Source organism: Syzygium oleosum, unplaced genomic scaffold (genome assembly GCF_021117445.2).
Source record: "Syzygium oleosum isolate NSW1041296 unplaced genomic scaffold, Sole_v2.1 Sole_v2.01, whole genome shotgun sequence".
Classification (NCBI taxonomy): domain Eukaryota; kingdom Viridiplantae; phylum Streptophyta; class Magnoliopsida; order Myrtales; family Myrtaceae; genus Syzygium; species Syzygium oleosum.
Genome location: NW_026607485.1, coordinates 35,711,764 through 35,721,058, shown reverse-complemented (window position 1 = coordinate 35,721,058; position 9,295 = coordinate 35,711,764).

The following is a 9,295-nucleotide window of genomic DNA, read 5'->3' as shown; positions in this document are numbered from 1 at the left end:
AGGATTAGAGACATGACTATTGCTTTCCAATTGGCTATTTTTGCATTAATTGCTACTTCATTAATCTTACTGATTAGTGTACTCGTTGTATTTGCTTCTCCTGACGGTTGGTCGAGTAACAAAAAAGTTGTATTTTCTGGTACATCAATATGGATTGATTACTCTTTCTGGTGGGTATCCTTAATTCTCTCATCTCTTGAACCTATTTGGTCCAGATCCAAAAATGAAATGATCCTTCCCACGAATTCTTTCGGGTTGTGAGACACATTCAAATTCAATAAAAGTCCTCAAAATGGAACCAAAGAAAACAAAAAAATTATGGGGGGGTCAAACTAACTTTCTTGAATAACAAACTTCTTAAATTAAGAAAATTAAAATAATAATATAAATAAATTAAATTTAAATAATATTTGAATTCTAATAAAAAAAGAAAATTCAAAATAACATATTTTTTATTTATATATATTTTATTTATATATTTGAATTTCTTTCTATTCTAGAATATATATATTTAATTTCATATTTAAATTGATTATTTAGTATTTATATTTATTACATATTTTAGGTATATTAGTATAGTTTATACTATAGTTTATTATTAAATTTCATATTTAAAAAAATTTGGATTAGTTAATATTTGGATTACTTAATGTAAATATAATTAATCAATAGAATTTCTATAATTTAATAGAATTTTAGAATGGAATAGAATTCCAAATTCGAATTCTTTTGAATTCAATTTTCTTTCTATTTCATTTTCTTTCAAAAATAACAATAGAAAGAAAATATTTAATAATAAATAAATAGAATTCAAATACAAATAGAATAAATAAAAATTTAATAAATAAGAAATTGAAAATATATTAAAATATAATATGAATAAAAAAATTCATATAAAAAAGAAAATATTCGAAATTGAATATAATTAATATTATTATAATATTAATATAAATTGTAAATTGAATTGGAATCACCCTGAACAGAGTATCTGGCCTAGCTAGGGATAAATATTATCCAGACACCTCGTATCAAGGTATCAAGAACGAAAAAAAATGCGGATATAGTCGAATGGTCAAATTTCTCTTTGCCAAGGAGAAGACGTGGGTTCGATTCCCGCTATCCGCCCAGGTTAAAGTAATGTAGTGAATGGTATAAGGGATTCAATATAATTGACTAGAATAGTATAGTGAATGGTTCTATTCCCCTCCCCCCAAAAAAAGGCGGTAATAATAAAAAGTGGTAATTAGTTTAATTACTGGTTAATAGAACCAAACCCATTTTTTTATCACAAAAATGTTGCGGAGACGAGATTTGAATCCATGACCTCAAGGTTATGAGCCTTGCGAGCTACCAAGCCGCTCTACCCCGCGATGAAGATAAGAAGGAGGCCCTAATAAACAAACAAGAAAAAGGCTTGAATAGGCCCCTCTCCCATATTTGTAGAAATAGAATAGCCCATTTCTACATAATAGTAAAGGGGCCCCGGTGACCATAGAAAAATGAAGGAATTTTTGAATCCTTACCAACTTGATCCTGTTGCCCTTTTTCCGTAGTATTAACTCTAAATTAAAAGAATCACCGACTTATTAATGACGTGTCTACGTATTGTTGATGGCGTTTTGAATATTTTATCAAATTTGACGCTTATGCTTAAGCAGTAATTGCAGGTAATTAATCGTCAGTAATTACATTTAATTACGCTTTCTATTAATGGGGTCCTCTACGTGTGCAAAAAGGTCATGGGCCGAAAGGAAGTGATGGGCATAACCCTCCTAATTGGGTCAAATGGACTGGGCCTTAAAGATCTGAAAGGGCTGAACTTGTGCATAAGGAACGGATCGGTTGGACCAAAGAAAAAAGAAGAGATTTGACCCTTATGGGGGTAGAAACCTAGAAGCAAGTCTTGCTGATGCTCCTCCTATTTCTCTAGACTCAGTAACTCGAAGAATGGGCCGAGGTGGCCAGCCCTAAACAGCTACCGGTGACTATGAGCCGTGCATATGACGAATCGGAATTCTCGAGGGCCAGGCAGCCCCTCGACAAGTTCGCGAGCTAAAAAAACATCTGATCCAATTTAGACCCGACGTTCTCTTTCCAATGGAGATCGAGCATCGAAGTGAAATAAGAATTCCAATGCCTGTTCATTTATGATATGAGAGGTTTAGCAAGAGTGTTGTGTTCAACGTGGAATGATAATATCGTTGTAGATGTGAATTATCATCGTGATTATTATAATTTTCACTTGCAGCTCTTAAGATTATCAACATCGAAAATTCAGTATTTAAATTTTCAATGCTTATTTTTCGGCTCTTATTGGACAAGCCCCAAGTTCATTCGAACAATCCAATGTTTGCTTCTCAGGCTTAAAATATAAAATATTAAATACTTTTTCATATGCCTTTGATTTGGATTTGATATTTCATTGCAATAATTATATATTCACTTTAGCAACTAAATGGCCTCTTATCTTGTAATTTTTGGTAAATCCTCATTGGCCGAATGTGATGGTTGGCTCCTCAATTGCAAGTACATATGGGCAAGCTCCAATGAAAAGTTGAAGAGCTTAAGATTACCGTATTTAGATACACTGTCTCATGCATAAAGGTATAATTGTCTAAAAATTCCTAAACCTATTACGTTTTTATCAATTCAGTTATAAACCTTTCAATTTTACCATTTAAGTCCTAAACCTTTTGCCAATTTACCAATTTAGTCCATCAATTTTCCCCAGGCATGAGTCTGTATGAAGTCAGCAATCGAAAAGGATTAGGAGGCAGGTCTGGAAGGTTGACATTACAAACAATTGGTAATTAATCACCCAAAAAATGTTAGAAATTTGGTTCCCATCAGCTTAATCAAACTTGCCCGGAAAATTAAAAGAAGAAGGAATCTGATCAAAAATGTTGATTTGATATGGATCAAGCTGGATTTCGTCATTAGTTTAGTTTTAAGAGCCTCATCACATCACCAAGCAAGTGACAATGGGGTGACAATACCATCAAAGCCATCCTTCAGCCAAACCTTGTTGGATATATCCTCTCTGAATTCCAAGTTCATCAATGCATTTTCCAGTCTCAACTCCTCCCATGTCTCTTTATCCATTCATATTCATTTCAAGAACAATTTCTATATTGGTTTGGAAGTACATGATATAGGTTCACGAGAGACATGGCCCTCCGATGGCGCATCCTGCTAGAACTCCGATCAGGATTCGTTTTTGTAGAAGGAAGGAGCGCTCGAGACCGTTGAGGTCAATTATATCGAGTCTCTTGTCTGTCGGGAGTCTCATTGTGTTCCAGATTACATTTCGAGAATTGAGAGGGGAAGCTTGAGTGCGAATGATAACTGTTATGTTCCAGAAATCAATTTATGGCCAGAAACAAAATTTTCATGAACAAGTTTCTAAGCAAAAATACTCGTTTGATAACGACACAAAATTTCTGTTCCTGAAATAAAAATTCGTTTGATAACGGCACAAAATTTCTCCCTCTCAAGCGGCCGGCGGAGGTGGACGGCGTCGCGGCTGGTGTGGAGGACAAAGGCGAGAGGAGCTAACATCGGGTGGACGGCGGAAGGTAGATGGCGGTGGGAGGAGTCGACGTCGGGCGGCAGTAGGGGGGCGAGCGACGGCCGGTGGCGAGAGGCGGCGAGTGATAGTGGTGGGAGGCGGTGGGCGGCGCGTGGGTGGCCGGCTAGTAGTAAGGGTGAGCGATGTGGAGAATTTTTATTTCTCATCTATGTTCCAGAAATAGAAAAGTAGAAAATTTTACTACTCATTTATGTTTCAAACCTATTTTTGAAATCAAAATTTGTTGCAGAAATAAAAAAAATGAAATTGCGTTACCAAACAAATTTCTGCACCAAACCTGTTTCCGAAAATAGAAAAATAGAAAAACAGAGAGACATAATTGTTATCATTTGCACCCCTACTCATCCACCGGCTCCTCTCACAAATCTAGGCGGTTTGACGGAGAGTCTAAGCACAGTGGACTCGCATTGATCAATCATAGACCTTTGCCGCCGTTCGCCAAATCACCGATAGTTAGGAGTCTACATTAAGCTTATTCTGCTTCTTGCACTGTTGGAGGGAGAAGCAAAAACCTTTTATGCTATTTATAGGACATATCTAGAGGTACTTTTTTTCATTTGATAATTTGACCGATATTCGAAATTCCAACTTTCTCTATAAATACCTCATCCACGTAAAAGATATAAACTTACTTATAGGATGATGAGTTGGAATTATTGGAGAAAGGTACAAAAAAAAAGTCCTAAATCGATTGCATTTGTACTAATTCAGTCATAAATCTTTCAATTGTGTTAGTTTAGTCCAAAACCTTTTGATTTGCCAATGTAATCCATTTGGCTAATTTTGGCAAGAAATCATTGACATGGACGACGTTCGTCCTATGTCGCACGGACAATGCTAATTTGGAAAATTTTAATAATATTTTAACAATTTTTTGAATTTTTTTTATATCTTTTCTTTTCGTTATTTTTTTAATTATCTTTTTTTTTCTTCTTTTTTCCTTTCATTTTGGCCGACAAGGGCCTGCTAGCGAGGGTCATGGGACTCGCCTGGATCTAACAGGAGCCACGACCCCTGACCAAAATGAAATGAAAAAAATTGAAAAAAATATAAAAAATTGTAAAAATTGTCCGTGTCAGTGCTGGTCATACCACGTATGACGATCAATGTCTACGTTAGCGATTTAAGGCCAAAATTGGCCAGAAATACTCACTTGGCAAATTATGAAAATGTTCATAACTGAATTGACGTAATTATAATAAGTTTAAGACTTTTTGGGTACTTCTCCTAAAAGCTTAAGTGATATTCAAACTCATGCAACCCGAGCATCAAATCACTTAGTCCATTTTGTCTAATAAAAGGAATTTTACATGAGAGAGGTCATGTTAACAAATACCGAAAAGTGTTTATTATAATCTGAAATAATCGTTTTTCTCGAAGATGTAAAGAGGCAATATGCGATCATCGATACACGGACGGGCACGTGACCCTTATAAGTCATTGAAAAAGAGATGTTATCGTTTAATGAAAGACCATGATACTCCCACCAGAAATGGCTGTCCTATAGTTGCATCAGTTACCATAATCTAAACTGCGATATTATTTTTTGATCAGTCTAAACTATGGTATTATTTGTGCTATGATTGCATACTTTGCTCAAAGATCTCGCCCCAAAATCGTTCACTAAAGCCCTTATCCCAAATCGAAGCAACAAGCACAACATAATATGTTACTCCATTCCCTCTAAAAGTTTATTATCTCGGGGCAAAAATGACACAAATAATCCTTGAACTTTAGTTGAATGTATAAAGTGATCTCTGAACTTTTAATTTGTTCAATATGATCCTCGAACTTTAGCTTAATGTGCAATGTCGTCCCTAAACTTTTAAATTGTTCAATGTGGTCCTCGGATAAATGAAAATGTTCAATATTGTCCATGAACTATAATGTTCAATATTGTCCCTGAACTTGAATTAATGAAATGACAACATTGAACATTTTCATATAGTTTAAGGACCAAACTGAACATGTACCAAAAGTTCAGGGATCACATTGAACAAATTAAAAGTTTAGAGATCATATTGCACATTGGACTAAAGTTTAGAGATTACATTAAACAAATTAAAAGTCAAGGACCGCATTGCATATTGAATCAAAGTTCATGAATCATTTGTGTCATTATCTCTATCTCGGTAATAAAAGCTTCTAACACTAAATTATTATATATGATGAAAACATTACCATCACAATTAAAAGTTTACTATCTTAGTATACTATCGGTATTTACTTGTTCATAGAAGGGACTATCTTCTCCTCCTGAAATATTATCCGTGCCGAGAAGCCTATCTCCATCAATTTCGTACATCTGACATCTGTCACAACCATTCTAAGGCTTTGGTATTCGTTAAGTTTTTCTCATTGGCCCTTTCTTTTTCTTTTTCTTTCAGCGGGGCCTTTTATGCCTGGTCTATGCTTTTCTTTAGACCGATGCCCTTTCTTTTTTCATGGATAAGCAAGGATTCCAAGTTTCAAAAACAATAGTTGGATTGCACCATTCATATGAAAGAGTTTATACTAATGATGGATATCATGATACAACCAAGAAACATTATGATTAGTTGATAATATTCGTTATGATTTTATGAAGGATTGCTGCGAAAGCAATCATTAACTCTAAAACTCTGTAGAATCGACCTTGTTGTCGTGAGAATTTTTAATTCATGAGGTATAGAGTGGGACTTATGTCATAGCAAGCAAAAACTGAAGTAAGTGCTTGGTTAAAAGTTGGCGTAACGGATTATGAAATGACTTATTATACTCATGACCATACTGACTTATTTTACTCATGACAATGAAATCAAAGATACTGATATCTTGGCAGCATTTTGAGTAACTCCTCAACTCAAAGTTTCATATGAGAAAGTAGTTGTTGCAATAGCTATTGAATCTTTTACCAGTACATGAACAACTACGTGGACCGATTGGCTTACCAGCCTTAATCATTGTAAGAAATATGCTACCACTTCGAGCCTCTTGCTAAAGAAGAAAATCATGATATATGTTATGTAGTTTACCCATTAGATCATTTGAGCAAGGCTTTGTTACTAATATGTTTATGTCCATAATAGATAACGTATTTGAATTCAAAGTCCTGCGCGCTCCTTGACCAGAGGATTTGCGAATCCCTTCTTCCATACGAAAACTTTCCAGGGCCCGCCTTGTGGCATCCAAGGTGAGAAAGATAAATTGAACAAGTGTGGCCACCCATGTGTATCGAGTCGAATCATTACGAAACTGCTTGATGCATCCTACTTGCCGGAAAGTGGTTCTTTGTTGGATGACCCAACAATGATAAGGATGTTGATACAGTAAAACGGATGCATTGTGACACCCGAAGGACTAATACGGAAGGGGAGGGAGATGATTGAGCGGTGCAAACATAACAGAGGTGGCCAAGCATATGTACTACTCCTTTTGGGGACGGCCAAGATTCTTGCACTACAGCGAGGACAGGATGGATGGGGGTGTACGTTGGCATAGCATGGGGTTTGGAGCACTGCAGCAGACTCCTCTCTCCTTTTCTTTTGGCATTTGGGTTGGTAATTGGACAAAGCATCTTTTGGTTTCACGGTGTTTCTCTTTTGGAATAAAGGCAAAGGGCAAGGGAGTGTACAGAAATGAACAAGGCATTTCTGGTCGTGGTTTGCACAAACGGGGGCAACAGGAAAACTTGGAGAGGCAGACACGTGCAGCAATGCAAAGAGATTCTTCCAGATTGATTAAAAGATAAGAGTCCTTCTCAATGCAAAAGAGATTCTACATCTTTGCGGCACGAAAGGCGGGAAGGAATATAATAAAGTTACAGGCACAAATAGGGTAAATCTTTGCATGGGCATAGTCTCTTGCAAAGGAAATGAACGAGCATCATTTCATGTTTCTATATATGGATTGGCATAGAATTTCATGTTGCTCTCCTAGTGGCATGATTTCACAATGGAATCACTTGACTCGTCTGAGAAAAATGCCAACTTGTTGTCAAAGAACTGGTTAGATAGAAAACAAAATTTACATAGTTATATATGTAACTCTAGAATTAATAACGTGGAACCGGTTATAGTAAAGAAAACGTGGTAAAAAAAAACGACAAACTTGGCGCAAACAAACTAAATGGTTGCGCTGCAAATCTTAATACATATTTAAAGGTGGCTCGAGAGATGGGAAAACATCGGTTTCTTGAGATCCAAAGCTTCTTCAAATGGATGTTTGGGACACGAAGGACTCGAAGGGAAATTCCTAACAAGTACTCATGTAAGTTCCCGACTCTACACAAGATGTATTCGGGTTACTAAAAAATCCTCTCTTTTTTTATTGAAGTTTTAGCTAGTGATAAGAAGATAAAAAAGCATTCTTAGTTCAATTTGGTTGAACGTGGGGGTCTTCAAAACCCGATTTTGTAGGTTCAAATCCTATCGAACGTGATTCCAGTATGGTTAGGTTAGTTTGAAAATTATACTTAAATAATTGAACAGTGATCTTAATTTGAACTCTTTTGAAATAAAGAAAAGAGAAGGTCAATTAAAGAAAAAACATGATCAAAGGTCCAACTAATCTCAGGAGGCTAGACCCGAGTCCAGGGCCAGGGTCTTGAATTTGAGCATCGAGAACCATGTGGGCCGAACTCAAGTTCGAGGTTGAGTTATGCTCGGGCACCGGGGTCACGAGTCGGGCCAAGGTTCCAAGTGGAGAGCTGAGAGATCCAGTCTGGCCTCTAGACGCGACGGTCTCGTGTTCGTCCCACGGTGGTGTATGTTTGGGCGTTAGAGACTAGGATCCGAGCGTTGGGCTCTAGGGTTTAGGTGTGCAAAACCAGGTATGAGCCCAAGAGGCTTGGGTTTGACCTAAAGGACCGAGGCCCATGCGCCGGGGCCTTCGATCCAAGCTTTGGGGTCTCAGGTTTGGCCCCTCGGGTCTTAGATCCAAGCATTGGAAACCTCGGGGGCCAAACCCAAGTCTTGGACCGATGTAACACCCCGGGTCTACACTGTGTAATATTGTCCGCTTGGGCCCACCGACCCCACCTTAAACGCTTACAACGAAACCAAGCCTTATAAACTACCCGACTCCACAGCATGCCCTTGCCACCGAGCCGCTCCTTGTCCGGGCTCGACCACCCCAAGTCGGGTTGGGTACAACCGAGGTCTCGAATTAGGAGTCGAGGGCTCTAGTTTGGGTCGAGCTCTATGATGTCGTGTTTGGACCCTCGGTTCTAGGGACCAGCGTCTCGAGTCCTCTCCTGGGGTCACTGGTTCGAATGATATAGATGGTCGTGGTATTGGTAAAGGTTAGAGTTGGCCTCCGGAAACGAAATATGGTTATTAAAAAGGACAAATCATTTTCTTGTATTTAAGTATAGATTTTTGAGCATTGCTAGCATTACGCACCGTTACTCTTTATTGGTAACGGTGCAACCATGGCTGCACATTTCGTTTCATGGAAGGGTGGGCCACCAGTTGGAAAGGTAGTTGCGATATACAAAGAAAAGTGTCAAAAAAGTCCTAAACCTTTTACATTTGTGCCAATTTAGTCCTAAACTTTTTTTTGGTGCCAATTCAGTCCTAAATTTATGCATTTGTGCAAATTTAGTCCTAAACCTTTTTTTGATGCCAATTCAGTCTTAAACCTTTTGTATTGGTGTTAATTCAGTTCTAAACCTTTTACATTGGTGCCAATTCAGTCCGAAACCTTTTTTTGGTGCCAATCCAGTCC